The sequence below is a fragment of the Pseudorasbora parva genome, chromosome 12 (assembly GCF_024679245.1).
Source record: "Pseudorasbora parva isolate DD20220531a chromosome 12, ASM2467924v1, whole genome shotgun sequence".
Classification (NCBI taxonomy): Eukaryota; Metazoa; Chordata; class Actinopteri; order Cypriniformes; family Gobionidae; genus Pseudorasbora; species Pseudorasbora parva.
In genome coordinates this window covers 14955521-14965006 of record NC_090183.1, presented here as the reverse complement: position 1 = coordinate 14965006, position 9486 = coordinate 14955521, and positions in this window count along the sequence as shown.

The following is a 9486-nucleotide window of genomic DNA, read 5'->3' as shown; positions in this document are numbered from 1 at the left end:
TACCCTAGTGACGGTGCAACAACTTTTAAAAAAATGTTCTGCTGTTTACTTAATACATTTAGGCCTTCATTATTTATAGATTTTTTTAGAATGTGCATTCTTTACATATATCACACGTTATAATCTTATATACACCCCCCGTTGTATTATTTATATTATATTAATGAAAGAGGATGACGATTTCCTGCTTAACGTAAGTATAGCAGGGTGGACTTATATAAAGGTAATGGGAGTTATAATTTTTGGAAAAAAACATTACTGTAATACTACTACTACTACTACTACTACTACTACTGCTACTGCTACTACTAATACTACTACTACTACTACTACTAATAATAATAATAATCATAATCATAATCATAATAATAAAATGTTCCACTTCTGAATTTACACATTTTTATAAGAGGAAGCAAATACAGGGAGCTGGATTATGGCTGATAGAGGTGTCAAATTACCATCACTCTCTCAGTAAGTTTAATACAGACCTATCACTTTAAAAAAAAAAAAAAAAGCCAGTATAAAATAATATATTTGGAGTATGGTGATCGAAATTTACATTATTATTATGATTTATATAACATAATTATTATATTGTATGTCTTATTGTTCTCATCATCTTTAAAAAAGGCCCAAATTGAAGAAAAAGTCATTTTATTGGTTGTCCAATCAAAGCTCGCTGCTGATTGGCTGGCGGCACCAACGAGCGGCAGCTCTCACTGAAGCTCGTTCCACTCTCATCTCCTGAGGTAAGCGAAATGGCTGTTCTCATACATGCTGCGTTATAAACCCTTGTAATGTCACATATAGCTTTTTATTTTAATATAATGTTAGTACTATTAATCCTATTATAATATGAGGTATATATTTTATCGTTTTTGTTGACATTGAAGGTACCGTTTTGTCTGTAGATGGTAATGTGTATAACTTCAAGTAATTTCTATGGCTAGCCACTCATCTATTTTTGTGTGTAAAACATAAAATCATGTTGTGTGTGTGTGTTTGATGAATATAAATCCTTTAACGTTAGCCTACATTCATGCGTGAGCTAGAACTGTAAGTTATGTTAACATTAGGCTGAACGGTTTTCACTTTGGCATTTATATTAAGCTGCAGCTTCCACGATGGTAGTTTGTGTAATATATTAGCCGTTTGTTGTATTTTACATGCATATATTACAACGAGAAGTGTCGATTGCTGCATTTATGTCCGTTTTTGTCGATAAAAGCAAGTTGATTGACAGTGCATTGGTGAGTTTAGTAACGCTTTGTCCAATCGAATGCGGCTAAGTTAGTCACCGGTGGATAAATCCGATGAGGCCTCTGTTACACATTCGCTGACAAGAGTTCTATAATTTTAAACAACAATGTGCAAATATGATGTATTTAATTCACTGTGCAGTGTACATGACTTTATTGAATTCGACAGGAGTTTTTGCGAGAGCTTATTACTTGACAGAGTCGAACTTTTGATTTTCGCGCCGTGCGATCACGTGGTAAATGCAGTAGAAGTCCGCGCTGTCGATTTGAATGGGGTGCGCTCAATCCGCTCCCTAGTGCACTAGTCAGGGCACTGACTTGGGACATAAGTCAATGGCCTGACTCACTCATCAGTGCCCGCACTACTGAACTGGGAAGCTGATTGAGATGCGCCCTGTGTTTGAGTAGAGACAGCCGCTTCGCTGTATGCGCAGCCATTTTGTTTTGTTTTTAATAGTAATGCATAACCTATGTGCATTGATATGAACGCATTGATGTGGCGACATTCTCAGCGCCATTTTACTTTGGGGAGTGGTGATGGAGAGATGACATTAATTTTCTTGTGCTATTCTTAAGTAGAGCTTATCAATACAATACAAAATCACTAGATTTTAGTTCAGTAATAGTTAGGAGATATTTTTATTGTAATACATAATATTTGTCCAATGATTATTGTCAATTCATGACATTTTAATGTTTTTATGATTTATATTCCAATTATATAAAATGTATTTAGACATTTTAAATATTTTTACAAATGGAATTAGCAACAACACAGAGACTTTAAAGCATAAATGTAAAAAAAAGTGTCCAGTTTTATCAATCTTTGCCATTCAATTTAAAGTCACAGGGGTTGTAAGTGTGGTGTTCACTTTTATGACTTTTCTTCCTCTGTTTCAGAATATTGTTTGACAAACCTTCCTGACCTTTGAGGTAAGACTTTAATTAGTGAAATGGCCACACATACAAAAAGGTTTGACTTGATAAGGAAATAATTATAGTTAAAAAAAAAATATTAGGGTCACAGAAACTATTAAAATTAAAATTGTTTTGATTATACCACAAATAATTAAGACCACATCACCCATCCGTTCTCCAAACCACTTGTTCAATATAGAGATGCTGGAGCTTATCCCAGTATCTCTTGTGGTAAATCTGATAGGTGACCAGTTCATCTCATCTCTAGGCTGCATATTTGACATACAGCTTCTAAATTAGATTCTATATAGATAAAATATATAATTATTATTTAACATGCAAACAAGTTATGCATAGTTGACTTGAGTTAAGTTGTCATTATGTTGTCATTGTTCTTTTTCAGACTGACTGATCAGAGCACGACCATCATCTTCTGCTGCACGCCTTGGTCAGTGTTAATATGGTTTACAGTAATATTTTTTTAAAAGTATTTCATCACACCACCATAATTGTAGTTCCTGTGACCTAATATGTCCGTTTCTATTTGTGTTTCATTTTTAGGTTCCTTGTGTCTTGCTGTTTTCCACGGGGAGCAGTTCATTTGTTCTTTCTACTCTTTTTACTTAAAGAAAAAAAAACACATTAAAGCTGTTATTGTAGTTTTTTTCTATAATCATCTTTCTTTTAAATAGAGCATTTTATTTTTTATTTTAATAGACAGTTCTTTTTTTCTTTTTTCTTTTAAATTACATTTATAAATCTAACTAGTTATTTTTCTGGTTATTCTTTGTTATACTCTCATACAGTTCATTTTACTATACTTTCATTGTTGCTTTCTTTATAAAAAAAACAAAAAAACAAAAAAAACACACAAATACACAGTATAAATCTAGCATTACACTTTTATTGCTGTTTAACTGTTTTTTCTACCTGAGAGTACTGCAGGTTTTCTCTTTTCAGGTTCAACAGCTGTTACATCGGGAGAACTTTAAAAGTAAGCCCCTATTAAAGTGAGATTGTCCTGTTAAAAGGAATTTGACTAATAAAGAAGGGTATTTCAATATGCATTACTTGAGGATTACAAATAAATCGATGGTTACTTTTGATGATATGATACTCTGGTTTTTATAATTACCTCACTCAAATGAGTTAATCAGATAGTTTTGTCAAGAACAATTTTTTTTTGTCTAATTTCTTTTTATTTCTTGATATTTTAAAGGATGCCGCGCAAAGGAAAGAGATCTCGGGCTCAACAAATGCGTTGGCAAAAGGAGGACCTGAAGGATCAACCCTCCACGACTAACAAGGTACTGTTGATGTTGTCAAATTACACACTCGTTCATTCTCTCACACACTCACACACTATTGCTATCACTCTCTCTCACTATCACTCTCACACACCATCACTCTGACACTCACTTACTCTCTCACTCATTTATTCATTCTCACACGCTCATTCTTACACTCAGATACATTCAATCAGTCACTCACACACTTATTCATTCTCTCTCTCTCTCTCTCTCTCTCTCTCTCTCTCTCTCTCACGCACACACACTTATTCTTACACACACACACTTATTCTTACACACACACACACACACTTATTCTTACACACACACACACACACACACACTTATTCTTACACACACACACACACACACACTTATTCTTACACACACACACACACACACACACTTATTCTTACACACACACACACTTATTCTTACACACACACACACACACTTATTCTTACACACACACACACACACACACACACTTATTCTTACACACACACACACACACTTATTCTTACACACACACACACACACATACACTTATTCTTACACACACACACACTTATTCTTACACACACACACACACACACACACACACACACACACACACACTTATTCTTACACACACACACACACACACACACACATACACTTATTCTTACACACACACACACACACACACACACACACACACACACACACACACTTATTCTCTCTCACTCACACACACACACACACTTATTCTCTCACATACACAATTATTCATTCTCTCTCTCTCTCTCTCTCTCTCTCTCTCTCTCTCTCTCTCTCTCTCTCTCTCTCTCTCTCTCACACACACACTTATTCGTTCTCTCTTTTATTCTCTCAATTATTTATTTACAGGTTGAACTGCCAAGCACTGCGGCTGCTGTACCTCAGTTTTCGGGTCGAATGTTCGCGGAAGGTAGGGTTTTGTCTGTGCAGGCGTCTCATTGCCAGAACGATGTTAGATATGATGTTTTCTCCAGGAATCATCAGTGCACGTGCGTCGCGTTGACATTCCTGGCTAATCAAAATGAAGGGATTTCGTTTCAAATGCCGGACCTCGATAGAGTTTTAGAGGACGGGGACGCGTTGTACGTCGGCGTTAAAATGCAGCTTATGGCTGAAAGACGCTTTAATAACGATCATCTCACTATGGAGGAAGTACCAATAAGCGTGTCGTCGTTTAACCGAGCACATCAGGTACTGAAGTCTGAAGTGATGATGGGATATCTACGAGCCAGAGGGACCCCTGACATGGAAGGGTGGTGGATTCCTCTCACTGAAAGACTGCAGTGCCTCACTACAGATGTTAGCCATGCACTTCTGATCGTTTCTCCAGAGTGCATCGCGGTGTTCAGAGACCGATGTGGAAGGTATGGATTCTTTGATTCGCACTCACGAACTGCAGAAGGCTTGCCCCATCCAACCGGTCATGGAACTGCAGTCATGTTGACTTTTACCCACCTGGGTGATATGATTGACAGACTCCTCAAGGTCTTCCAGGATCGTGGAGATAAAGCAAACTATGAATTCATGCCGGTGTCGTTCGAAACCGAGCAGCAGTCTGGGCGACTACCTTCACCATCGGTTTCTGAACAGGCATCGAAAGTGACGTTAGCTCCACCAGAACCACAGACAAATATTGGAGCCACAGTTAGTCTCGTTGACTCGGTAGCAAAAAAACAAGCTTTGGTAGATAAAAGAAATAAGCACCGGCGAAGAAAAGAAGTCCGCAGAACTTTAAAAAATTCAAAACAAGCTAGAGAACATAAGGACACGACACCATCTTATTCAATCAAAAAACATAAAAAAAGGGACTATGAGAGACAGCGGTACGTCACTTCTTTACAATATCAAACAAATAAAAAAGCATCGACTAGGATAAAGTATAATCAGGATGCTCGCATCCGAAGCAAAAAGAAAAATTACATGGTTAGGCGGTATAGGACGGATACTCTTTTCCAGACTAAAATGAAAGCGTACGTGGTTAAACGATACAGCACAGATACTCAATTCCAAAATAAAATGAAAGCGTACGTGGTTAAACGATACAGCACTGATAGTCAATTCCAAAATAAAATGAAAGCGTACGTGGTTAGACGGTACAATACGGATACTCTGTACCAGAGTAAAATGAAAGCATACATGGTTAGCCGATATAGGACGGATACTCTGTTCCAGAGTAAAATGAAAGCGTACATGGCTAAGCGATATGCGGGTGACCCGGAATTTAGAGCACATCACATCCTGCGATGTACGCTGCGCAAGACGGAAAAATGCGTCGGTGATGTCTCATATCGGATCCTGCATCGGTTGCAATGCGCACTCAGGATTAAAAGGAAATACAGACCGTACATCTGCTTTAGCCAAGAAACACCACAGCCTTTGGTTGGCCAAGCGATCGAGAGTGCCATTAATGCGTTCCGATGCAAGATTCGACATGGGCCAACACATGTCTGCACGGTCTGTCACAGAGGCCTGTTTCCAGATCAGGTCAAGGCCTGTAACAGATCGAATTACGTAAAAAACGTTCAAGTTGCCGCGTCTTGCTTGACCGGGAAGTATGTCCACGCCTGTGATCGTGCCTGCTCAAGTCCATGCGTCGTTCCGCTAGAGAGAACAGAGGAGTGGATTTGCCACACGTGTGACAGCCATCTTAAAAGAGGCCACATGTCTTCGATCGCAGCAGCTAACCGACTGGAATTGCCACCCATCCCGGCGGAACTGCTCGAATTGAATGTCCTCGAACGCCAACTCGTTGCAAAAATTTTACCGTTTGCGAAAATAATTGCTTTACCCAAGGGAAGGCAGCGAGCGGTGCATGGCTCTGTTGTTTGTGTGCCCTCTGAAGTGGAGAAGACGGTTAACTCTCTCCCAAGACCTAGCAGTGAGTCCCAGCTGCTGCAGGTCAAGCTTAAGAGACACATAAATTTCAAAGGTTATCAGCACTTTCTTACCGTTGACATGCGTAACGTGCTTTCAGCTTTAGCGACGCTGAAAGCGATACATTCCGAGTACCGGGACATCTCCATAAGAGAAACGGCGACGTTCGACTTAGACAACGAAAACGACGACGATAGGGAGGAAGAACAACAACCGGTCGATGTTGCAGAGCGGGACGACCAAAACGTTAGTGTAGAGGAAAAGGACGAACTCCGACCGGGTCTCACGTTAGACACGTGTATGCAGCCGCCTGACATCGCGCAAGAGATCATGTCGTACGGCGAGGGGGTTTTTAGCATCGCGCCTGCGCAAGGACAAAAGCCTGTCGGGTTTTTCAAGATCCCTAAGCTGGAAGCCATGGCGTTCCCCGTTCAATTTCCGACCGGACAGAACACAATTGACGAGGCGAGACAAGTATCCATAAGTCCGAGTATGTATTTCAACGTCCGATTGTTCGGCGTGGATACTCGTTTCGCCAAAGATCAGAGCTACCTTTTCTTCGCGCAGTTTGTGACGGAAACGCAACTGGCTAGAAACAGCATGTCTATCCAGTTGCGAAAAGGTAAACCGGTAACTAGAGATGGCAGACGAATTTCAAACAAGCTGCTTCAAGATAATCGCGAAATCGAGCGCTTAGTCCACAACAGAGACGCCACGCGTTTTATGCAACCGTTGAGAGGCTCTCCAGCTTACTGGGAGAAAACTTTGAGAGATCTGCAGGCTATGATTAGACAGTTAGGGAAGCCGACGTTTTTTTGCACGTTCAGCGCAGCCGAAATGCGATGGCCTGAAATCATAACCGCGATCAAGGCCCAGCAAGGTGAACAAATCGACTTTTCCGAGCTCGACTGGAACACGAAATGCGACGTGCTCCGTAGCAACCCCGTCACGGTAATGCGCATGTTTGAGAAACGCGTCGACGCGCTCATGACTCATCTGCTGTTGTCGCCCGCCGAACCCATCGGTAAAGTCGAGGACTACTTTTACAGGGTTGAGTTTCAAGCTAGAGGAAGCCCACATATCCATCTCCTTGCTTGGATAAAGGATGCGCCGGAGTTTGAGAGCGAACAGGATAAGGAAGTGTGCGACTTTATCGACCGCTACATATCCTGCCGGTTGCCCGATTCCGACTCTGATCCTGAGCTTCATCGCATCGTCACCGAAGTTCAGCTTCACAGCCGGAATCACTCCAAATCTTGCAAGAAGGGAAATGTATTATGTAGATTTGGCTTCCCTAAGCTACCGGTGACTAGCACCACGATAACTCGTCCGCGACCGCCACGTCCCGAAGAAGAGGACGACGACGACGCGTCGGGAAGCTGCATGTTTGCGCCCCAAAACGGTAACGCTCGTCCCCAACCGCTGAACCCCGTCGACGAACAGAAGCGCAAAGACGACCGAAAAAGGGCGAAGCGACGCGCGGCCGAACTAAAAGCGATGAGCGACGCCAAAGACAAACTCAAGCCGGTGTGGGATTTGTTGAACGATCCCCAAGCCTCCTTCAACAGCCTGTCAGAGCTGCTGGCCCAGTGTAAAATGAGCGCGGACGATTACGCTAATTCCGTCGAGGCACTGTCCAATAACAACGTGATTTTGCTGAAGCGTGAGCCAAAGGAGGCTTGGGTGAACGGATACAATCCCGATTTGTTGAGGGCATGGAACGCCAACATGGACATTCAGTACGTTATTGATGCTTTTAGCTGCATCATGTACATGTTGTCGTACATTTCCAAGCCGGAGCACGAAATGGGCGAAATGCTTAAGAACGTCGTCAAGCACGTGCGCGAAAGTAACGTGAACGAGGAGGACGAAATGAAGCACATAATGCAGGCGTACTCCAAACATAGGCAGGTAAGCGCGCAGGAGTCCGTGGCGCGAACATGCAGCTTACCGTTAAAGAAGTGTTCGCGAAGCGTCGTGTTCGTACCGACCGACGACGACGCGCTTAAGATGAGTCTCCCGATTAGCGCGCTACTAAATAAAGATCCCGATTCAGAGGACGTCTGGATGTCGGGGATCATCGATAAATACAGAGCAAGGCCTCGAACCCGAGAGTTCGAGATCATGTGTCTGGCCGATTTCGTTTCCGAATGCCGCATCGTTTACGGTCAACAAACGAAAGGGAAAAATGTTCACCGGCTGCTAAACGGTATGGGCTATTTCCAAAAAAGAAGCGTCGGTAAGCCTGCGGTTATTAGGTACGCGCGATTCTCAAAAGAAAAACAACCCGAAAAATTCTACGGTAGATTAGTCAAACTTTACATGCCCCATCGTTCCAACGAACAGTTAAAACCTCATCGATTTCCAACGTATGAGCAGTTTTACACTAGCGCATCCGTGGAGCTACCCACACACCCGGGTCTCCTGATGCCTGTTCGTGCAATCGTGCAAGCACGCCAAGAGAAATTCGAGAAAAACAGCGAAGAAGTCGACAAGGCGTTCGATCAGCTGCAACAGCAGGGACCGTCCGAGAACGCGTGGACTGCTTTTGCACCTGAAGTCGAAGTCGACCGCTTGGAGTGCGTTGCGGAACGAGAAGACGTCAATCCGGAGGGGGAGAGTGCTGTACAAGACGATGTTCCAGAATACCGCATTCTGGAACACGGAGACGGAGTTGTACCGCAAGTAGAGGAACCCCAGATGAGTGCCGAATTCGTTAGGGCGTTGTTTCGAAGTCTCAACGAGACGCAGGCAGCCATATTTTACACTGTCTGCCAGTGGTGTCAGCAGCGCGTGTGGGGTCAAAATCCAGAACCGTTTTACTACTTCGTATCGGGTGGTGCGGGTTGTGGCAAATCGCACGTCATCAAGTGCATCTACACGGAAGCGTCGAAAATTTTGAGACAACTGCCTCAAATCCGAGAGGAAGGGGATCTCTCCGTGCCCACGGTAATCTTGAGCGCGTTTACTGGAACGGCAGCGTACAATATTTCGGGCAAAACGCTGCATTCCTTTCTAAAACTCCCGCGGAACCTGAAACCGCCGTATCAGGGACTCGGGAATGCTCTAGATGAGCTGCGAGCTGTATTGCGCGACGTCCAAATTCT